The sequence below is a fragment of the Diplotaxodon limnothrissa genome, linkage group LG15, assembly GCF_057381915.1.
Source record: "Diplotaxodon limnothrissa isolate DT_005_m linkage group LG15, D_limnothrissa_male_GT1.1, whole genome shotgun sequence".
Taxonomy (NCBI): Eukaryota; Metazoa; Chordata; class Actinopteri; order Cichliformes; family Cichlidae; genus Diplotaxodon; species Diplotaxodon limnothrissa.
Genome location: NC_140610.1, coordinates 30,076,955 through 30,101,476, shown reverse-complemented (window position 1 = coordinate 30,101,476; position 24,522 = coordinate 30,076,955). Strand labels below are relative to the sequence as shown.

The following is a 24,522-nucleotide window of genomic DNA, read 5'->3' as shown; positions in this document are numbered from 1 at the left end:
CGACCCTATCTAAATCCCAGTAACGAGTAACGCGTTCCTGATTTTGGCATAATAACTAGTTACCGTGCTCGTTACCACAATAATAACGTAGTTACTGTAACGCGTTACTTAATAACGCGTTAGTCCCAACACTGGTCCTAAGCCAGGTGCTGATGCTGCTCCCCGTTCCATTGTCGTCTGTTTTCTTCAGTTCAAAACAAAGGAAACTGTCCTCAGAAACGCATGGCAGAAGAAGATCCTTGTCAAAGACAAACCCATTGGTTTCGACCATGACTTTACTGCTACGGTAGTACAACAGCGCCGTGCACATAGAGAAGTGAAAAGCACACTTAAACAAAAGGGCAATCTCCATTTACAAAACTCTGGAACCACTGGGACACAGGCCCTCAGGTGTACCACAGTCCGGCGGAGGCGGTACGAGAGATGCAGCGGAGAGGATTTACGGTGGAGGAGCCACACGAAAGAGGAGGATTTGACCCTATGTCTCTACTGGAGCAAGCGTCACCATGGCAACCCGCGACCCGGAGAAGCAACAACGGAGCCATTCAGAGAGTGCGCGACAAACTACAAGGAAACAGAGAAGGGTTTGACTTTATAGAAACTATTTCAGTGTAGGGGCAGATAACGTAATCACTCCAAATATGTATCTGGCTCTCTTGAATAATTAATATGTTCTTCATAGTTCAAGTTGTGTATAATTGCTATACCTTGAGGTAGCCAACAACTTAAGATAGGATGAGTGTGACTCAGATCGGGGTTCTCACGGATTCTAAGAGAGGGCCCTCACTTCCAGTGAGGCTCTCCCTCTCATCATTGTGTGGGGGTGTGTCATTTACCTCATATTGGGAGTCATATTGCAATGTTGTTCGAGTTTTGAATTCTACAGTTCTCTTTAATTGTTCATCTATTTGTTCTACCATGTTTTGGTTTAGGTTTTGTTTGTTTTTGAGGTCAGTGGTGGAGGATCATTTTATTTCCACAACAGTATACTATGTCACAGTGTCTGGAATTGATGTTGCTTAACGGCCTGGGAAATCCAATCAAAAGAGCCAGAGTATTAGCAAAAATTAAACAAGAATGCAAAAGGAAGAATGTCATAGAGTGTTAGACTGTAGAATTGGGGTAGCGGATGTCTCAGATCATAACACGATTTTTCTGACAATTCAGTTGGACTCACTTCCAAGGAAAACTGTTTGGCGCCTTAATGTAGGGCTTCTGTCACGGCCAGCGTGTGGAGAGTGTGTGTGGTGGACCCAGGCGCGAACACAGGCGAAGAGACGGGAGTGAACTTAAACTGAAAGTGAGCCTTTATTTGGGCTGATGCAAAAGGGAGTAGACAAAACATAACAGGGACAGAGACTGCAACTAACAAAAAACCTAAACTGGAAAAACACTAACCTGACTGAAAGGAATAACTATGAACAGAGTGCTGTGCAGATGCATGGAAACTGTGAACCAAATGGCGTGACGAAAACAGACACGAACATGACCTGCACGGAACCTCATCGTGTGGCTGCATGAAAAACAATATAAACCAAATCTGAATGAATCTATTACAAATGAACATATTAAACAAGAAATAGATACATTCATTAAAGAAAATGACAACGGAGAAGTGAACCCTCTAATTCTTTGGGATTCAATGAAAGCCATTCTGCGGGGAAGCTTGATAGCAAAAGCTTCTTTTGTTAAAAAAAATAATAATAAAAAATTGAAAAATATAATCAGCTGACAAAAAATTTAAATTAATTAGGCTTTCCCGTCATATGCTTATGGCTGGCACAACCTTCATGGAAGCCCATTCTATTTATCCCGAAGTAAGACATGATATCAGCAATCCAAAAATGAAATATAGCAGTTACAGAGAAGAACTCCCTTAATGTTGTTAACCAATGGCAATGGGAAGCAGCCAAGTAAGCCAAAATTACTATAGCAGTTGGGAAACCAATAAACCAAATGGCAAAAAGACATGCAAAATAGCTCACTTAATTCCAAAAGTTACATTAGATTATACACTTGCACTTTTGGAGGTAGAATAGGTTGTGTAGGCACTACTTGAAAACTTGAATTTGTAAAATTTAATACCTTACTGTCAAATATTCATTACAGCTATAATGTAAAAATGAAAAATGTTATGCTGTCTTAGCAAATAACAACATCGACCTTGGTACAACAGATGGTTAAAAAAAAACTCTTTCTTAAATCAGCCAATAATGTTCAGTATGTGTGGGTTGCCAATAAGCCTCTGAGATTAAGTGGGATGTCATGAACCATCAGGTTCGATCAGGAAAGTGGACCCAAAAATGCAGACAAACACGGGCGAGGAATGCTTACAATGAATTTTAATCGTAAAAGCGACCTAACGCGACAAGGGGGGGGCCAATCAGGCTAGTTGTAGGGACGGGGAGGAGGTCAGTAAGCCGCGGAAATATTCTGTAACAGAGGAGGAGGTAGTTATAATCTGAAGGGAAAACTGGAGCATAGATAACTAGGAACTGGAGAATTGTTCGCCTTACTGTGCCAGTCCGGGTTGGAATCACTGAGGGGAGGGGAGAGGTCCGTGGAAAGCGTCTGGAGGGTCCCAAGCAGAAGCGTGGGGGTTGGCTGGGAGGCGGGGACTGTCCCCGTAAGGTGAAAACCAGGATAGGAACTCCGCTGTACGAAGGGAAGACAGAAATTACTCCGAGAGCTAAGTCACACAAGGAAAACCACAAAGGGAAACGTCATTTACTAGGCTCAGTTGAAGCACCGAAGTCCCCGCCCCAAAGGGATGGTACATCAGCCACAGAAGGAGACACCCTCCAGGTACCCCCACGGACCATGACATGGGAATGCTGAGGTTCATGTCTCATGAACATCTACTTAGGCTACGTTCACACTGCAGGTGTTAATGCTCAATTCCGATTTTTTGATCAAATCCGATTTTCTTGTCTGCTTGTTCACACTACAAATAAAATGCGATATGCAAACGCTCTCTAGTGTGAACGCTTAAAGCGGCCCGCATTCGCAAAAGAAGATGTCACACACAACGCGCTCTGTTTAGACCCAGAGCAAACAATATTGTTTGACTGATGGACCTTAATATAAAGACTTCGACTTTACGTTTCCCAATTTTTGCTTTAAGTTATTTTGTTATTTACATAATAATGTAGATAACCTAATAATTATCCTTATTGCTGTTTTAGAGGAGCGGTGCTTCAAAGGATAGTTGCAGATTTCTGCCAGAATCTGCAGATTATACAGTATAAATACAATGTTCACGTTTCTCCAACGTTGTCTTCCCAACAGTTTCACTGACATCTACGCTGGATGGCCAAGAAGCGTTCGCGATGTCTTCTCGGGCGCTTCTCCGGAGCTGATAATTGGTGTCTGTCTTGTGTCAGTGACGTAAAAGACGGATTTAATGCGACATGACCGTTCAAACAGCAGTCGCTTTCTAAAACATCAGATATGTATCAGATTCAGTACCACATACGAAAGTGACCCAGATCGGATTTGAAAATATTGGATTTGTGCCATTCACACTGTCATACCATGATCGGATATGAATCGCATAGGGTCAAAAAAATCGGATTTGATGCAGTGTGAACGTAGCCAAAGATATGAGCATGTTTGTCAGTCAAAAGTCTTAACGGCCATTCAAGTACAATGACAATACCATGAGAGATGTAATAAAAGGAAGCATTTTAGACAATGCCACTGATGGAAAAGTCTTGACTGGAGGTCATAGTTTTTGTTGCCTTAAAAAAAAAATATACAAACCTGAAAGTCATGTTGTTATAAGCACAAAGCTTCATAGATACGCATATTAGGGCTATAATACAGTTCAAGTTTTGTTATATAGCCCAAAATTAATTTGAACTGATCTGAATCAAGACCCAATTTTATTTCATTCAAACAACACTATTATAAAATGCATTTGCCTTAAAACACAGTGTTTAAAAAAAAACACTGTGAACAAATACTACTATGCTAAAATTGCAAGCTTCTTTTAATCTCTTGGTTATGTTTTTACTCAGTCCAGCTTCATTATCTATACAGCCTGACTTTGGCTGTTTCTGACCGTCTCCAGGTGACCAAGCTCTGACTCAAACTGTTATGTGCAGTATTAATTCAAAAGCTGAAGCTAAAAGTGTTACGCTTTTTAGTGTAACCTGTTGCTGTATGAAGCATGACTGAAATTAATTAAGTGCGTTTTGGGGGCCTCTATGAGCTTTAGATACTGTTCAATCATCTATAGGAGGACAGTCATCAGAAAAATGCATAAGTGTATCGATTTGTAAGCTAAATGAAATGAAAAATGTTAAGTTTTATGTGTTACATACAAGTACTGTACAGTGCTTAACAATTTTTTTACAGCACCTACCATAAGAACATAGAGGAAAAAATAGAAATATAATAATAGAAATATAAAACTTGTTTAAAACAAAAAATGTATTGTTATTTATTAGGCAAATAACATAATTAATTAATGTTTTTATACCTAAATTTCAGCAGATACATGGGTCTTCTCTGTGAATCAGAAACGACTCAAGCATAACATTCAACCTCTAAATGTTTCTGTTCTGGAATGCAAGTAAATAATGGTTCATCTTCATCAAAAAATAATAATGTGCTCTGCTATTTTCTTCTATTTTTATGACAACAATTACATTTAAGCAGTTAAATATTATTTTGCTTAAAGAGCTTAAATATACTAATAAATTAACCCATTACAGACATATAAAAATGATTTTGGTATAATGCTGTTAATTCAGGGCACCTGTGGCATAAACCACAGTGGGTAACCCTAACCCTAATGCTTTTATAGCAGAGTGAAGCTGACCCCCCACCCACTTGAAACGTAAAGGCAAATAGGCGGAGCGGTTAGTGCTACGTTTGTGCAGATTTGTGCAGGTAAAATTAGCGTTTGTGCTGCTACGGTTTCCGAGATATTAAACTTTATTTTATAGGTCATTCAAAGGTCACCATCCCCCCAGACTGCTCCAAAACAGGCCAAAATGGTCTACTTTTTTAGTGCTACGTTTGTGCTGGTTTGTGCAGGTAAAATCAGCGTTTGTGCTGCTACGGTTTCCGAGATATTAAACTTTATTTTATAGGTCATTCAACGGTCACCATCCCCCCAGACTGCTCCAAAACAGGCCAAAATGGTCTACTTTTTTAGTGCTACGTTTGTGCTGGTTTGTGCAGGTAAAATCAGCGTTTGTGCTGCTACGGTTTCCGAGATATTAAACTTTATTTTATAGGTCATTCAAAGGTCACCATCCCCCCAGACTGCTCCAAAACAGGCCAAAATGGTCTACTTTTTTAGTGCTACGTTTGTGCTGATTTGTGCAGGTAAAATTAGCGTTTGTGCTGCTACAGTATCTGAGATATTAAAAGTTATATTTTTTGCTGATGACATCACCATCCCCCCAGACTGCTCCAAAACAAACCAAAATGGTCTACTTTTTTAGTGCTACGTTTGTGCTGATTTGTGCAGGTAAAATTAGCGTTTGTGCTGCTACGGTTTCCGAGATATTAAACTTTATTTTATAGGTCATTCAAAGGTCACCATCCCCCCAGACTGCTCCAAAACGGGCCAAAATGGTCTACTTTTTTAGTGCTACGTTTGTGCTGGTTTGTGCAGGTAAAATTAGCGTTTGTGCTGCTTCTGTTTTAAAGATATTAATGAAAATGTAAAGGTCAACCAGCCCCCCCACATTACCCAAATCCAACAAAAGTGGTATCAAACGTTTGTGCTACGTTTGTGCTGGTTTGTGCTGCAAAGATTTTCGTTTGTGCTGCTATCATTTTAAAGATATTAATAACAATTTCTAGAGGTCATCAGAGGTCAACCAGCCCCCCCACATTAATTAAATCAAACAAAATGGGTGTCAATCAACTGTGCTACGTTTGTGCTGGTTTGTGCTGCTAAAATTTTCGTTTGTGCTGCTTCTGTTTTAAAGATATTAATGAAAATGTAAAGGTCAAAAGGTCAACCAGCCCCCCCACATTACCCAAATCCAACAAAAGTGGTATCAAACGTTTGTGCTACGTTTGTGCTGGTTTGTGCTGCAGAAATTTTTGTTTGTGCCGTTATTATTTTAAAGATATTAACAAAAATTTCTAGAGGTCAACCAGCCCCCCCATATTAATGGAATCAAACAAAATGGATGTCAAACGTTTGTGCTGGTTTGTGCTGCAAAAATGTTTGTTTGTGCTGCTAACATTTTAAAATGTTTAATAAAATAACGTCTTGATGCGTGCTTAATCATCCAGGTAAGTAAATCCCAAAAGGTTGATTCTGTTCATCTGGACATTTTCAGTTGGAGAAACGTTTCGTCACTCATCCAAGTGACTTCTTCAGTCTCAGCTGACTGCAGGTTTCCCCAACCTTATAAACAGTACATTTGCATAGTGAAGGAAACTAGCGCCACTGAATGAACAATGTGCCGGGGGGTTAATTCCATGATTGTTAGTATGCAAATTCTTATGACCATTGATCAATGACAACTAATCAAAGCCTATTGATCAATGGCAGTGAGTACCATTCACAGAAAGTGGGGAATGGCTACAATCACAGCATTGTAGGATGGCGAAAGATGTACCCTTGGGCCCCCCTTCTCGATCCAGAGATGGTCAGCATCCTGACAGCCCGATGGACGAAGCTGTCTCTCAGTCTGCTGGTTCTGCCCCGGAGGCTCTTCAGTATCCTTCCTGATGGCAGCAAACTGAAGACGCTGTTGAAGGGATGAGTGGAGTCACCTGTAATGGAGACGACCTTCCAGATGAGGCAGGTGCAGTAGATCTCCTGGGGAGGGAGGCAAGAGAGGTCCCCACAATGCTCTCGGCTGCTCTCACTACCCGTTGTCATTTTTTCCTGCAGAACCCAATGCAGGAGTCATACCACACAGTGATGCAGCTGGTGAGGATACTCTCAACTGTGCCTCTGTAAAAGGTGCTCATAATGGGGGTTGAATCTCTTGTGCTTCTCAGTTTGCAGAGGAAGTAGAGTCACTGTTGGTCTTCTCCACATTCAGGGACAGGTTGTTGTTGCTGTACCACTCTGGCAGATGGTTAACTTCACCCCTGTAGTAGATCTCGTCGTGGGTCAGCAGAGTGAAGAGAAGGGAGCTCAACACACATCCTTGGGGAGCCCCCGTATTCCGTGTTCTTGGGCTGGAGGTGTTGCTGTTGACCCGTACTGTCTGCTGTCTTCCTGTCAAGAAATCTAGCAGCCCGTTATACAGCAAGGTGCTGATCCCCAGCAGATCCAGTTTGTGAATGAGTTGCTGGGGAATGATGGTGTTGAATGCTGAACTGAAGTCTATGAACAGCACTCTGACATATGAGTCTCTAGTGTTCAGATGTGTGAGGGCTGAGTGAGGGGCAGTTGAAATTCCATCATCGGTTGAGCGTTTTGACCGGTATGCGAACTGAAATAGATCCAGGTTGGGGGAAAGCAATAATTTGATTTGATGCATGACTAACCGTTCAAAGCACTTAACTTAATAATGATGGAGGTGAGTTTGACAGGACGGTAGTCCTTAAAGCAGGAGATAGATGACTTCTTGGGTTCAGTAATGATGGTGGAGAGATCTCCACACACTGTCTGGGGATTGTGTCACCACGGTCTGTAGAGTGGGCTTGTAGTCTGTGATGGTTTGTATTCCTTGCCACTGCCTCCAAGTATCTCTGCTGTCGCTGAAGCTTTGCTGTAGCTGATGCCACGTGACAGGTTTGCCCTTGCTGTTCTTAGACTCACCTAATTCCCGGCTCTGAAGGCTTGCATTTTTCAACTTTAGGAGCATTTAAACCTGACCTGTGAGCCATGGTTTCTGATTGGCCCAGACAGTGATAGTCCTGGTCTCTGTGACATCATCGATGCATTTTGGGATGTAGGCAGTGACAGTTTCTGTATATTCCTGAAAGTCTGTGGTGTTGTCGTGTGTGGCGGCCTGTGGTGGAAAAGCAGTGCCTCTGAGGACCCTTCTGGCCACACCTGTACCTGCTTACGAACTGGTTTGGTGACTTTGACCAGGGGCCTGTGGGAACCCATGGCACACCTAGATTTCTGCCTGTACTGACCCTTATGCAAAATAGGTGGAATTAAGACAGTTCCAAAAGCAAACACAACTGATCAGTGCTGAGAGTGGTCCTGTTGCTGAGGTTGGGATGATCCTGTAATCTCTTATGAACGACCTCCAACGCTTCTATGACTGGGATGCAAGTGAAGACAGATGTAACATCTCTCTCTCACTGTACATGTACTGTTTATAAAATTAGGGAAACATAACCTGCACAAACAAAATAATTTGCAGGACAAATGTTTGACATCAATTTTGTTCGATTTGAAGAAGGTAGGGGGGGCAACTTCACTCACGGGTGTTTATAAGGTTGGGGAAACCTGCAGTCAGCTGAGACTGAAGAAGTCACTTGGATGAGTGACGAAACGTTTCTCCAACTGAAAATGTCCAGATGAACAGAATCAACCTTTTGGGATTTACTTACCTGGATGATTAAGCACGCATCAAGACGTTATTTTATTAAACATTTTAAAATGTTAGCAGCACAAACAAACATTTTTGCAGCACAAACCAGCACAAACGTTTGACATCCATTTTGTTTGATTCCATTAATATGGGGGGGCTGGTTGACCTCTAGAAATTTTTGTTAATATCTTTAAAATAATAACGGCACAAACAAAAATTTCTGCAGCACAAACCAGCACAAACGTAGCACAAACGTTTGATACCACTTTTGTTGGATTTGGGTAATGTGGGGGGGCTGGTTGACCTTTTGACCTTTACATTTTCATTAATATCTTTAAAACAGAAGCAGCACAAACGAAAATTTTAGCAGCACAAACCAGCACAAACGTAGCACAGTTGATTGACACCCATTTTGTTTGATTTAATTAATGTGGGGGGGCTGGTTGACCTCTGATGACCTCTAGAAATTGTTATTAATATCTTTAAAATGATAGCAGCACAAACGAAAATCTTTGCAGCACAAACCAGCACAAACGTAGCACAAACGTTTGATACCACTTTTGTTGGATTTGGGTAATGTGGGGGGGCTGGTTGACCTTTACATTTTCATTAATATCTTTAAAACAGAAGCAGCACAAACGCTAATTTTACCTGCACAAACCAGCACAAACGTAGCACTAAAAAAGTAGACCATTTTGGCCCGTTTTGGAGCAGTCTGGGGGGATGGTGACCTTTGAATGACCTATAAAATAAAGTTTAATATCTCGGAAACCGTAGCAGCACAAACGCTAATTTTACCTGCACAAATCAGCACAAACGTAGCACTAAAAAAGTAGACCATTTTGGTTTGTTTTGGAGCAGTCTGGGGGGATGGTGACCTTTGAATGACCTATAAAATAAAGTTTAATATCTCGGAAACCGTAGCAGCACGAACGCTAATTTTACCTGCACAAATCTGCACAAACGTAGCACTAACCGCTCCGCCTATTTGCCTTTACGTTTCAAGTGGGTGGGGGGTCAGCTTCACTCTGCTGTGTTAGCTTCTCCTACAGCTCCGGACCGCTAAAAATGCGCGTGCTTTTTGTGAGCTCGTTCCCGGCTCGTAACCAGCGCGTTCTGCCGTCAAGGGCGATCATTGGTTAAATGTGATCATGTGGCTGATGCAAGCCAGATCCTTTTATTTAGCAAAACTGTGATTAATAGTTAAATATTATTGCTGAGGGGCACAGACAGGACTCCGCACGCACGCACACACACATAAAAAAAAAAAAAATTTTTATAAGTTGCCTCAACAAAAGGGCACTTTGGGCACCCATCAGGAAAGGGGCGGGTGCTCAAGCCCCCCCCCGCACGTGCCTGCTATAAAGGGTCTTTTAGTGTGATGCGAGTATTTGTCTTTTATGGTGCATCTGCTTTGTTTTTTCCAGTCTCAAATGTTGGGATATGGCTTCTATGTTAAGAATGTTTTATATAATAATGCTGAAAAAATCCTAGGGTTATTTTTTTCTGACAAAAATCAAACTGGCAAAACACAAGCAGAGCAGTCAGAACTGTTCTTTGTTTCACTGTTTCACATTATAACCAAAGAAAAGTAAGCATAAGTATACACATTAGTCACTTAAGCCTAAGTATAGATACTAATGTTAAAACATTTTCTGGTAAATGCTGAAGTAAAAGATAAAAGTAGGTCTTTGGAGGACATTTATACCAGGTAATTTTTTTTGTCAAGCTAAATGAACCTCATATTATGCCATAATAATGCTTAAATATCTGTTACAAAAACCAGAAAAACCAAAGGGAATCTAAAAAGTAGGTCTACTTTCTATACAGCTTCATTACCTTACATTTATACCCTAATATTGATCATGAACATCACAGCTGCTCTGCTCCAGTCAAACACAGGGCTTCATTGCAAATTTCACCAAATTTCTTTCAGTGAACATGTGAACAACAAAATATTCTTATACTTCAACTTGTACTGCAAGATGTTAAAATGAACAAGGACCTTACATCTAAGCATTAAATTTACAGTTGGTCAGTCCTTTTGTTACTTTACATTATGTCTTTTTTCCATCTCTTAGTGAAGAAGTTTTCTCTCCAAGGGAAACTACACAATAACAGCTTATGTGTTCTTTGAGCTGTTAGAACGTTAGCATTTTTCTGTCACTTAGAAAATAATACTTTCTTAAAACCCACATCCTTTGTTTGGTGCATGCTAGCTGCTGAAATACGGAAATACTGCTGAAATAGCTTTCCAGATAATTAAGCCCAAATTTAATAAGGTTTAACTCATTTTTAATTTTCCACTGCCAGTTTGGGTATTTGATCTTCTACCTGAACTGGGAACAAAGATTAATCGACCCTCCATATATCTATAGGAGTATAATGACAAAACATGATGTGGTAGATTAGATTTGTTAGATGCATTAGATTAGAAGAAATTAGCAAATCTAAAAAAACAAAAGCCTAGAAATAGACTGAATTGCAGCAAAGAGAGCAGACATTTGGAAGGGAGCATATCAACTACTATTCACAGTGGGGCATATAAGTTTAAAAAAAAAAAAAAAGCTTCACACAGTGCAGGTACCTGATGGCATGATTAAGACTACTGTTTTTCCTTAAGGCTTCTGCACAATCTATTTAGTCAGTGTCTCCTTACTAAAATCTCAAGTATTTCCTAATACAGCTCATAGTATAAATCCCTCTCCCTGGAGCAGAGTTGAATTATTATTATTAAATTATTCCTGACCTAAAATGACCCCCGCTGGGTCAAAACATCTGCACATGATGTATTTTTAGGATGTTTTTTTAGACACAAGTCACAACTGTTAAACAACTTAATGTTAACGTCATTAGCTATCTACAAACCCAATTTGGAAAACGTTGAGACGCTGTGTAACATGTAAAAACAAAACCGAATGCCATGATTTGCAAATCTCATAAAGCCATTTTTCATTCAAAATAGAACATAGAAAACATATCAAATGTTTAAACTGAGAAAAAGTTTGACTTTTGGGAGAGGAACATTGTGTCATTCTTGTGTGATATAGGGTTCTAGCTGCTACACCCATGCTTTACAGATGGGCGTAGATACTCACTGTTGTACCTCTCTCCTGACATCTTCCATACATAATGACGACTTGAACGAAAAATTCCAAATTTGGATTCATAACCCCATAAAAGCTGTTACCATTGATTTCAAGTCCAGTTGGTGAGTAATTTGGTCTCAGATTACCTCAGATTGGCTTCTTGGCAGCAAACCTCCCATTGAGACCATTTCTAAAACTACAGCCTCAACTGAAGGGCAAGATACATCTCCCAGGTCCCATGTCATTTGTTAGGATTTTTCAATTTTTCCATTTTGCACTGCACACCATGCTGACATATGCCATGTTTTTGGCTAACAGCTCTTTGGGAATCACCTTGCTGGTACAAAAATAATAATTTTTTATGCCTGTCAAACGGTGTTACTTTGAGGGCATTTTTTTGTAGATTTAACTAAAGAAATGCTCTCAAGACTAGTAACAACGTGTCTAAAAATACAATTTAAAATAAAAATCTCTACTACGTTTTGTTTTGTGTAGACACAAAACTAGTTGATCCCTTGAGTTTGATAGCTTTTACACCTGAATAATTCATAGGTCAGTGTTAAGTGGCTTAACAAACAAGCAAAAAAAATAAAAATAAAAAAATAGTCCTCTAAAATGTTTAAAACAAAATCCTAAGCCTCCAACAAGTCATCATTTTCTCACCAAACGGTTTCTCCCAAGGGCTAAGATGGTTTGCAAATAATTTCTGCTACAAGAAACAGTCTCAGCTTTAAGGTCAAATTCTTAGAAAATCTTATAACTCCAAGAATTTCTAAGAATTTCAGCTCTAGGAGCAATTCTTCATACAAGGAATCTTTGTGAATGCCCAACTGATCATAATGGCGTCATAATTTTCATCGGCGACAGTAACTTCAGTAGCACTTCATGTGTGACATCAAATCTTCTCTGAAATTCTTTGAAAGACTCCTTTTCTCAGAAAACTGATATTTAGGGTCATTTCCGGTGAAAAAAAGTACCAAAGAACTCATGCCTCACACTTAATTTTAGACCCGTACACTTTAGATGAGTTCAGGAGGCTAGCAACAACAATTTAAGTTTCCATACATACGTTTGAAAAGGTAAACAACTACTTGTAACTAACTACAATATATTTACACAAGTACTTATGTATTTAAACACAGCTGCGAACTACATTTACTGTAACTGAGTACTAGGGGTTTGTGCAACTTACACTACCCAGTTATTACATTTAACTGACATTTGTTTGCAAAATCTTTGCCTAAAATAAAATCAACTGCAGAGCACACAAACAGGCTTCTTATGAGATAAAAAATAGTTCATCACGTGTCCATTGCATGCTCCCTCTTTTCAAGTACTTTCTAAAACAAAGTTCAATTCTTCTTCCTTCTGGTGCAGCACTGTCTACAGATAAGTCTTTCTAAAGCAAAAAATGTAAAAATGTAAAAATAATTACATTTTCCTTGCCCTTAGTTCTTCTATTTCAAAAAGCATTTCAGTGTAACTTGTAATATAGACATTTAGATAGATAGATAATTTATTTTCTGACAAATTAGATAAATTAATTTCCCAAATATTCTCAGTCTCGTGTTTCCTCTCGTGATCACTGGGAATGGACTGGACTTAATACCAATTAGAACATGACTGATGTATGAGATTTAAAACCAATCCCAACACTGATACTTGGTGATATCAAAAATCCAATATGTCAGGCAATTTTTTTTTCTTTTAGACACACGAACCATAAACAGATTTGCCCAACATTTGTTACATGTAGTTATTTATGAGTCTTTACTAACACAATTCAATTTAAAAATAATCTTGTTTGATTATCAGAACAGTTCATAGATTACTTGCTTACACTCTGCACGATTCGAATCAGATTAGCTAGCTGTTCTGTTTTTGGTCATTCCGAATAAGTGTTGTCAACTGGAAAGTTGCACACTGCTCTCTAGTGGAAAAGCTCAAAACTCAGAACACTACTGTTTTAAATTTTCATATTTCGGCTGTTATACAGTCCAATACTGACCTATTAGCAAATAGCTGATATCAACTCTAATTACAATATTAACTTATAACAGAATTGTTATTATAAATAAACAACATTATTATGAATTTTGTGAGCAAGTCGCAATGAATTTGGTGATCATTTCGTCGCAAAACGTGACATAATAATACTTTAACATTTTGCAATCTACAAAGGTTTGTACTTTGACAAACAACTTGTGAGAACTGTGACTAATGTTCGTGTGTGGGGAAAACAGTGTATAAAGTGTGTGGCGAGGGGCTAGTTATTCTGAGAACCCCTGCTGCAATAAATGAGGGACCACTGTATATACTTTCTCTATGATTATTGTATTCAACCTGTTAACATTTAATATTTTCTTGATAGAACCAACTTATTCTGCAGCAGAGCCATCCCCAATTGCTTCTCCTGGCTCCCTGAGCTCCTGCTGCTGCACCCACAGGTACAGTGGGGCAAAAAAGTATTTAGTCAGCCACCGATTGTGCAAGTTCCCCCACCTAAAATGATGACAGAGGTCAGTAATTTGCACCAGAGGTACACTTCAACTGTGAGAGACAGAATGTGAAAAAAAAAAATCCATGAATCCACATGGTAGGATTTGTAAAGAATTTATTCGTAAATCAGGGTGGAAAATAAGTATTTGGTCAATAACAAAAATACAACTCAATACTTTGTAACATAACCTTTGTTGGCAATAACAGAGGTCAAACGTTTACTATAGGTCTTTACCAGGTTTGCACACACAGTAGCTGGTATTTTGGCCCATTCCTCCATGCAGATCTTCTCGAGAGCAGTGATGTTTCGGGGCTGTCGCCGAGCAACACGGACTTTCAACTCCCGCCACAGATTTTCTATGGGGTTGAGGTCTGGAGACTGGCTAGGCCACTCCAGGACTTTCAAATGCTTCTTACGGAGCCACTCCTTTGTTGCCCGTGTGTGTTTTGGATCATTGTCATGTTGGAAGACCCAGCCTCGTTTCATCTTCAAAGTTCTCACTGATGGAAGGAGGTTTTGGCTCAAAATCTCACGATACATGGCCCCATTCATTCTGTCCTTAACACGGATCAGTCGTCCTGTCCCCTTGGCAGAAAAACAGCCCCATAGCATGATGTTTCCACCCCCATGCTTCACAGTAGGTATGGTGTTCTTGGGATGCAACTCAGTATTCTTCTTCCTCCAAACACGACGAGTTGAGTTTATACCAAAAAGTTCTACTTTGGTTTCATCTGACCACATGACATTCTCCCAATCCTCTGCTGTATCATCCATGTGCTCTCTGGCAAACTTCAGACGGGCCTGGACATGCACTGGCTTCAGCAGCGGAACACGTCTGGCACTGCGGGATTTGATTCCCTGCCGTTGTAGTGTGTTACTGATGGTGACCTTTGTTACTTTGGTCCCAGCTCTCTGCAGGTCATTCACCTGGTTCTGGGATCTTTGCTCACCGTTCTCATGATCATTTTGACCCCACGGGATGAGATCTTGCGTGGAGCCCCAGATCGAGGGAGATTATCAGTGGTCTTGTATGTCTTCCATTTTCTGATGATTGCTCCCACAGTTGATTTTTTCACACCAAGCTGTTTGCCTATTGTAGATTCACTCTTCCCAGTCTGGTGCAGGTCTACAATACTTTTCCTGGTGTCCTTCGAAAGCTCTTTGGTCTTGGCCATGGCGGAGTTTGGAGTCTGACTGTTTGCGGCTGTGGACAGGTGTCTTTTATACAGATGATGAGTTCAAACAGGTGCCATTCATACAGGTAACGAGTGGGGGACAGAAAAGCTTCTTACAGAAGACGTTACAGGTCTGTGAGAGCCAGAGATTTTCCTTGTTTGAGGTGACCAAATACTTATTTTCCACCCTAATTTACGAATAAATTCTTTACAAATCCTACCATGTGAATTCATGGATTTTTTTTTCACATTCTGTCTCTCACAGTTGAAGTGTACCTCTGGTGCAAATTACTGACCTCTGTCATCATTTTAAGTGGGGGAACTTGCACAATCGGTGGCTGACTAAATACTTTTTTGCCCCACTGTATGTACAGCAAGCACTGATAACGTTTTACTCGATGGCACAACTTCCTCCCACATTCCTCCGACATTTCCGGTTCACGCGCGTCAAAATTGCATATTTTGACGCGCGATTGATTTGTGTTGGACACGCGTTAAGGTGCGAATGTGCACGCGTCAAATTAGGGGCGTCTGGCACGTTTTTGTTCGCGTCAATCGCGTTCGGTGTGCACACACCATTACTGTGAGAAAATACAAACTTTTCCTAATTAAACCATATGGGGAATGCCACAAAAGTATTCATAACAACAAATTAGGGCTGCTCGATTATGGCAAAAATGATAATCACGATTATTTTCACTGAAATTGAGATCTCGATTATTTGACGATATTTATTTAACCCTTTAAGACCTACTATAGAACCAAGTCCGCCAGAGCTTATATTATTTTTTTACATGTTGTAGTGCCATTTATGGGAGCATTTCAAGTTGCTATACAACTGTTATAGCCCATATTTTAATAATATGTATGCATTAAGTCCATAGTAACTACATTAATTGCAAAAAAGTGCAATAAACTACAAAAAAAAATTTAAAATCGTTTTTGTTTGTTTTTTTACATATATTACTTGGAGAAATTTAAGAGGTTTATCCCTCAAAACTTTAAATACAAAAAAGTTGCAAAAAATAGTTTACAACAGGAAATTTATTTTGAGTGTGTTCATAGTTTTATTTTGGAGATACACCAATTTTTATATACTGCAGGAAAAACAAAAAACAATCCTATGATGCAAATTTGCAAAGAAAACAGCATGTGCATCAAAATAAACTATTTCCAGCAGTGCAATTCGAGTTCTAAGCATCCCAGCAACTATTCAGAAAAGTCAAACATGACCAGTATAGGCTTTTAAGGCCTACAAGTAAAAAACTACATTTCTGCGAAAATGACGTCACTTCCGGTTTCGGCCAGGAAATGGCGGACATGTGATAGTTCGCGCTGACGTCTGTTTCACGGTGGGAAGTGTTAAGAACAGCTGATCGGCGAAGCGTGTTTCTGGAATATTATGCTTTTGTTCCTGCAAGCGCTTTTTATGCAATTTTTGCAAAGCTTTTTGTGGAAGGAAACCGTGACCGAGGACAAGCTGATGGCATCAGATGTAAGTACAACTCCTCCGGTTTCATATGCAAAACAAATTATTGCGCTAGCTTACGCGGTTCCGGTTCTACAGGGATTTAAAAATAGTTACACAAAACGGAGCGTGCTGCTCTGACCGGCTTTAAAGGGTTAACAATGACTTTAAAAAATAATATAAAATAGTGTGCAACACCACTGAAGTTTTTTTTTTTACCTCTCTTTTCAACCAACGGCAGTCACTCTCCTCTCCAAATAACTCCTGCTTAGCTTTCCGAGCTTCCCTCGGGTCCTCTTAATCAGCGGTCTCCAACCTTTTTTGCGCCACGACCGGTTTATGCCCGACAATATTTTCACGGACCGGCCTTTAAGGTGTCGCGGATAAACGAGGGAGGGGCTAATAATCGGCTCAGTCATTTTTAATGATCGTTGAAAGCCCAGATCGTAATCGTGATTAAAATTCGATTAATTGAGCAGCCCTACAACAAATCTAACCAGACTCTTAAATTGACCTCACCCACATGAACATTGACACTTTAAAGAAGCTAAAAAAAAAAGGAAAGTAGCTAAAGGTAAAGCTATCCAAAATCAGCAAACAAGCTACAAGCCAACAGCCTTGGTATAAGCAAATGTTCAAAGCAGTTATGAGAACAATTATGGAGACATAGAGACAAATCCTCTTATCTGGTGAAGTTATAAACATACTGAAAAATGATGTAACTGATACTTGTTTTGTTATAGAAATCTCCTGCACCTGCTTAAGTTTAGCGAGGTAAAATATGTCATATGGGGGTAAAGTAGGACTGGGCGATATATCGAGTTTTTTAAAAATATCGATATATTTTCATACGAGATATAAGATGTGACAATATCGTTTATATCGATATAGTATATGTTACGTTATAATTATACTTGTGGAGCCGCAAGTTTGCCTCTCTTTCATCCACTTTTGTCACTATGCAACGTTACTGGGCCTCGCCTCTCCTTCACTGAACACAACTCCCCCTCCCCCATTGCTTCACCTGCAGGCAACGACAAGATGGACACAGCAAATCTCCATTAACGACTTACCGCGGACCGCCCCGTGCGTGCGGCTGTTCAGCGTCGACGTGTTAGCGAGCTAACCGCGCTAACGACATGCATGGCCTAAAATCCTTTCATTTTCTCAAAAATCGACAGTGTGCCTTATGTATGAATTCTGGTTGTGCTTACTGACCGCGAACCGATTTTATGTGGTACACAGCGCTCAGCAATCTGTCAATAAATGCTTTAGTTCGACTTTGGTAAGCTACGAAGTCGCACTGCTTAATGCATTGTTGAAGCATTATGGCTACCATAGTCAGGAGCCTCGCGGAGTAATACGTACTGTGCTTCAACGTAATATTACCGTATTGTGTGTATAAGGACCATAAATGGCACCTGTTAAGAGACACGGTTATGAAGCAGATTTCAAACTCCAGCCTGTCAGTCACGCAGTAGAACTTGGGAATAGAGCAGCTGTGAAATCTGTCTTTGTTATTATGCTCAGCGTCTTTTAGTTTACATTTTGACTGCACAATTGTGAGCTTTTTTTTTTTTATGCACAAAGACAACATTGTTTTCTTTTATTTATGGAGCATTATTATTTAATAAATGCTGATAATTTATTTTTGAGTAATTTCTTCATGTACATCTACGCTGTATGTTTTTTTTTGTTTTTTTTTGTTTTTTGTGTCCCGTTTGGATCTTTAGCCATCAGAATTGTTGTCTTAAGGCCAAGAAAGATGCCAAGCGGATTTATTTTACCAAGTGGATCATCATGGCCTTGCCATATTGGTCCATTTGATTGACCTTTATTATAATTATGAATTAATTTTATTATTCAGTTGCTACAAACGGGACAGACATGACTGGGGGATAGGACAGGGAGAGAGAATGAAAGAAAGAGAGGGAGAGAAAGAAAACCAAAGGGGAGAAGAGACGGTGAGAAGGGGGAGAAGAAAGAAAGAAAAACAAACAAAAAAAACAAAAAAAAACACCTGGGTCACCTGTATGGAGAAAAAAAACAGAAGAGAAAGCAAACAACAAAGAGCAACATAATAAAAAAAAGGGCACCATCACAAACTAGCTAGCAGTAGATATCAGTAGATACTAAATAATAAACGATATTGTGCAGCACGCAAGATAGACAGCGTACAATGTGCTTTGAGGCAGCAGCCAAGAAAGCTGTAGTCCGCGTCTGTGAATACCCGTGTGTACACCTGTGTGCATACCTGTGTGGATCAGCATGCTTGCATTCCAAAGGTTTCTCCATGTAACAATCTGCTAGGGAGTGTGGGGAGCCACAGCCCCGTCCTCCAGGGTATGAAGCAGGTATGGAGGAGATCAAAACTCCAGACATCCAGAGGTCCCCAGAACACAAGAGACCAAGGAAGACCAACAGAGGGGCAGCCGCGCCACTGTCCCAGTAAGAGCTGAGGAGAGTCCCAGATGAGGGCTCACTCAGCAGCCGCGGAGCAGAAGCCAGGGGGAGTTGCAGTGACGCGCCCGTGAGCTCCGCCGGCAGCCAGCTGTGCCCGACTGACCGAGCCCCAGGCCGAGAGGCCGGGGGCACCCCACCTCCGAAGTGGCCCGAGCGAGCCCCAGGCTCCAGGCCCCGATAAGCGGCCGCCAAGGAGTGAGCCGGTGTGTACCCGGACGCCCACCCCCAGACACAAAGAACCACCAACGCACCGATGTCTGAGGGAGTCCGCCACCGGCAGGGGAAGTGGTGGGTGGAGATAGGCCTCCAAACCTTGGAGGGCCTGAGATGTCCCCAGAGAGGTGACGTCTGATACCCAACCTGACATATAGACACAGACATACAGGCACACACAGACACAAACATCCATCCCCACCCTTATGCTCTCATATGCACTTACTCCACACTCAACCAACATGGAGACAGACATAAAGAGACGCTGTACACACGATCACACTCCCCAAGCGTACTCTACGAACCGGGTCTAGGTACCCTTGCCCCTGGAGGGGGGAACTGCACCCAGACCCAGGTGGTGTTACCCTTTTCCCTGCGGTGGGGAGAGGCAGACCGCCCCGAGCTGTATGTTAATAAAAGTGCCTGTGTGACATCTGGGACACAGCTTTGACTAAGAACTCTTTTTGTTCTTAACTTATGGCTTAAAAACAAAATGTCGAGATATATATCGTATATCGCCATCCAGCTAAAAAATATCGACATATGAATTTCGGGTCATATCGCCCAAGCAACTAATTTTCAGTAAATTTTCTATATTTCTTTCAAGTAACATACTGGTTTTTGTTTTGTATTGTAGTTTAATCATTTATGTTATTATGAAAACAAGTTTATTTGTGCTTCTATAGGTTGTCAGTTATAATTGTTAGATAGAAAATTAGCAAAAATACGTATCAGTGGGTCACACTTTCAGAGAAATTAAATCAGTGTATCTCTAGTTCTGTGCAATATGCCACACATGATGTCTTAAAAGCGAAATTTTGCTGTGTAAAAATGCTGTACATATCAGGGAAAGGAAAAAAAACATTAAAGTGTGACACCCAAAAATGAAAAAAAAAAAAATGTAAGAATGAGAGGACGGGAGAGGAAGATAAGACATTATTATCAAAGGAAATAATGGCTCTTTGTGACACAGATCAGCTGATCACAGCCTGCGCACAAAGAAAAATCTACTGGAACTAAAAACATACATTTTTACATCTGTCATTTGTAAGAGATTCCTTTTCCCATGCTCCACTGCACATCTCCTACACCTGCCAAATCCCACCTTAAACCCTAGGCTATATTCTTTGCAAGCTCCTTTGACTACGATGACCTGGATGACTGAGAACCTTCACAGACACCTAGGCTATACCACACTTCTGCTCATTTTAATACAATCACTTAATATTTTATTATTCTAAAAAAATTAAGTTATGGGGGAAAGAACTTAATTTTGCAATGTAATGATCCCAGCTGTAACACACAGCTATAGTGAACGGATTTTCATCTGCTCAGTGACTGTGATGCACCACTTCCACCAAATCCCAGATGAGAATATTACTAGAGTTGCATGACCATCTGTTTATGTTTAACAAGGAGACAGACCTCTCTGGGGTCTACAGTAGCTGACCAACATCACTAAGGAATTATTATATTAATTTTGCCTGTGGATGACTTTATTTTGAACATTTTACTATGTCTGTAGTCAGAGGCGGAGCCAGACATTTGAAACACCTGGGGCTTAGCCCTAAAGGGTAGTATGCATGTGGGATTTTTTTTTTTTTTGGGAGGGGGGGTGGGGGGTTTAGAAATGACTGAAAGATTAATTAATAATAATAATAATAATGGATTGGATTTATATAGCGCTTTTCAAGGCACCCAAAGCGCTTTACAACACCACTATTCATTCACTCTCGCATTCAAACACTGGTGGAGGCAGCTACAGTTGTAGCCACAGCTGCCCTGGGGCAGACTGACAGAGGCGAGGCTGCCATATCGCGCCATCGGCCCCTCTGGCCAACACCAGTAGGCAAGTAGGGTAAAGTGTCTTGCCCAAGGACACAACGACCAGAACAGAGAGCCCAGGGATCGAACCGGCGACCTTCCGGTTACAGATGCGATTCCCAACCCCCTGAGCCACGGTCGCCCCCCAATTGGCTCGGTTTTGAGTTTTGTTCAAAGATGACTTCATATAGGGAAAAAAATATATCACATATGCAGGACACCTTAAACTAGTTTTTTAATTAAGCAGCAAGGCAGAACAAAGTCGGGGCTGTATCAAGACACGAGGACTAAACCCCAATTCAACCAGACCCTGAACTGATCCGGAATTAAAACAGGACTACAACAGTTCAAAATCAGGACTACTTGGGATTTAACCAAGACAGAATCAGAACTAGAACTAGATGATAGTAGCACTGAAAATCATCGTAGACCTGCACTTTTTAATTCTACCAAAGTACACTATTTAGATTGAGAAAAGTTTATATAATTATTTAGCCTTGTTGTGCAAACAAGCCTGCATAACTTAATAAATGTAGAATTTGAAAAATTGCAAACCTAAAAAGAAACACTAGGTACGAGATACATGAGGACCTATGATACGGTGATACTTTGACTAACCATTTGACTAACATGTGTGTCTCACCTGCTCTTGTTCCATCTCTGTTCTGTCCTCATTCTCCATCTCCCCTCTCTCTCCCTCTCTGTTCCTCTTTGTGCTTACAATAATCAAATATACAGTTGAAACCAGATATTTACACACTCTTCAGATCAAATTTTAATTTTAACATCAAATTGGACTAAATGTTTATTTTTTTAGATTGATAAATATAAAAAACATATTTGTTAACTTTAAGAGTAAAGAGAGAAACTATCTGTATTTCTTAATTGTAAATGGCACCAAATTGTATTCAAAACTGAGCCACACTTATGGAGCTCCACAGTTCTGTTTCTGGTGTTTGGTTGACATCTCTTGATTTTCCCATTTCAAAGAAACAGGCTCTGTGTTTTGCCTTATATGCATCCACAGGTGTGCCACCAATTTACTCACATGGACTCTACTAACTTATCAGAAGCTTCTTCAGCTCAGAATGGAATCGTCTGGAGTTTTCTTATTAATTAACAAACTTAGTGTACATGTACTGCTAAATTTGATGAAAGTGATAAAAATAGACAGCTCTGTCTCTCTTTATTCTGACATTTAACTAATTCAAAAGATATTTCAATATTTATTTATCCAAAACAAAACAAGTTTACTCTAAATTAATGTTGTACAGTAAAAAAATGTTCTTGTGTTTTCCATAAAGTGTAGGTAAGTATCTGGTTTAAACTGTGAATATACTGCTGTGTAATGAAGTTCCTCATGTTTTGCATAGAAATATACTGAACAACATTCAAAGCATAATATATAAAATACTACCAGAGTTTTTTCTTTGAAAGACGCTCCTTATGTCCATTCTTGTATATCAGTACATTACTGAAACTGATTTATTTAGCCGTGGAGGGTAACAACTGAAAATATGAAATAAACACACATGTAAGCTGAGACTCTCTAAAGAAACAGCATTGTTGTTGTTCGGCTTTTCATTTCGCCATTTGTTGATTCACTTGAAGAGCGAGTAACATAATATGGGTCAAGTGATCAGTTTGATATCAATCTTTCGTGATACACCGTCATATTTACATTATTTGTACAGTACGAATGCTTTGCTTTGGTACCTGGTCAAACTTCAGTTCTCCTCTGTCTGCCTAGCTCCGTTTCTCCAACAGCGGACTCGCAGGCAGCAGCTGCCCCGCCCCGCTTAGTGCCTGAGCTCGGATCATACCAATATTAGGGGGGATTTACGCACAGTCGTAAATGTGCTTCGAATATTGTGTGTAGTTTTTTTCTTTATACAGTTGTCAGCCAGGCATCTAACTATGAAAAAATTACACTCCAAAAGACCCCGGGCTTAAGCCCAGTAAGCCCCCCCTCCCCGCTCCGCCACTGTATGTAGTGGTCATGCCAAGTGACAAGAAAAACCTGTGTCTTTAAGGGGGTGGAACCTGTGGTCCCAGACTCAATGATGAGCAAATAAAGAGAAAGAAACAAAAGCAATTAACAAAAGAGCTGTTGTTCATTTAAAAAATAAATGTAACAAAATTATTCAGAAAGGTGTCTAGTGGTGTCTTGTTTTAAAAGGTAAAAACTAAGGCAAGAAAAAAAATAGTAAAATAGACCCAGCTGATTGCAGATATGTACTTACCTACTTATTTGTGGAGGCCTAAAATAAAAAAATAAAAAAAGAGAAATAAATAAAACTTTTTTTTAAATGAATGAGAAAAAGAATTGCTGTAATTACAGGAATATTCATTTAAAATGATTTGTAAAATGCTTTTTTTAAGTTCTAAAACATTTTTAACTGAGACTTTAAAGCTTTATGCATTTGTTATTAATATTAGATTTTTTTTTTTTTTTTTTTTATTTCATCCTGGGAATTCCCTGTGACTAAAACGAATGATAGAAAAATAAAAATTAGTAAAGTAAAAAAAATCCTTTTCAGAAAACATGCTTTACATGAAGCACGTGCGTTTAACAGAAAAACGGTGTTAAAGGGTTGGCTTTTTACTCACTCTTTGATCATCAGTCATCAGTCATTCCGAAGTCAGTGTATTTCCCACGGTCCCACGTTTCAATTTCAGTGTTAGAAAAGAAACCGCTCGGCTGCTGGGGCTGTAAACAGAAAAATTCCCGTGAAGCTGCTTCCACTTTCCTGAGCTGCAAAGGCGCTCTGAAGCTCCACTGCCGAGCAGCAGCTTTAAGTCAGGGAAGCAGCCCAGCTTTAACAAGCGCGTTCAGCCAACTCAAGTTCCGTTCACGACTTTCAAAATAAAACACAAGAGGTTTTTTTCACCACCTTTTTTTCTTTCTTTTTTTTTTAATATGGACTAGCCCATCTCCTGCCTGACTCCAGTGTATGTGAAAAAAAAAACGTCAGCCCTGACTCTATATAATTTCATAGACCAGGGTTATGCCTAATATCCCCAGGCACAAAGGAATGACTGTGCAGGTAGAAAGGGCTGTAAACTCCTCAGGGTGGGATAGGAGCTAAAAACACATGAGTTAGACAGTAAATGAAGTGATGATCTAAAGCCTAGTGAAGTACTAAAGCCTACTATTGAAAAATGAATATTTTGAACTGGGAATCGGGGAGCGCTATTGTCTTGAATTCACTTTTATTTATGTACCACTGAACTCATAAATGTCAGATTTTTGCAAATCATACTGATTTTATTTTCTTGGGGGTAAATGGATCACCTATTTCTGGGACCACAAAGG

At 40.0% G+C, this 24,522-nt stretch overlaps 1 protein-coding gene across 1 annotated transcript in view; it reads right to left on the bottom strand.

The window, feature by feature from the left end:
* opn5 (opsin 5) overlaps window positions 1-23,955 on the bottom strand; it is a 90,674-nt gene extending 66,719 nt beyond the window's left edge. The window contains exons 1-3 of the mRNA XM_085372798.1: window positions 23,817-23,955; window positions 23,450-23,467; window positions 2,517-2,655 (exon numbers count right to left, since the gene is read on the bottom strand). The gene's annotated coding sequence lies outside the window, so the exon portion shown is untranslated. The remainder of the gene's footprint in view (window positions 1-2,516; window positions 2,656-23,449; window positions 23,468-23,816) is intronic.
* Window positions 23,956-24,522: the final 567 nt, after the last annotated feature.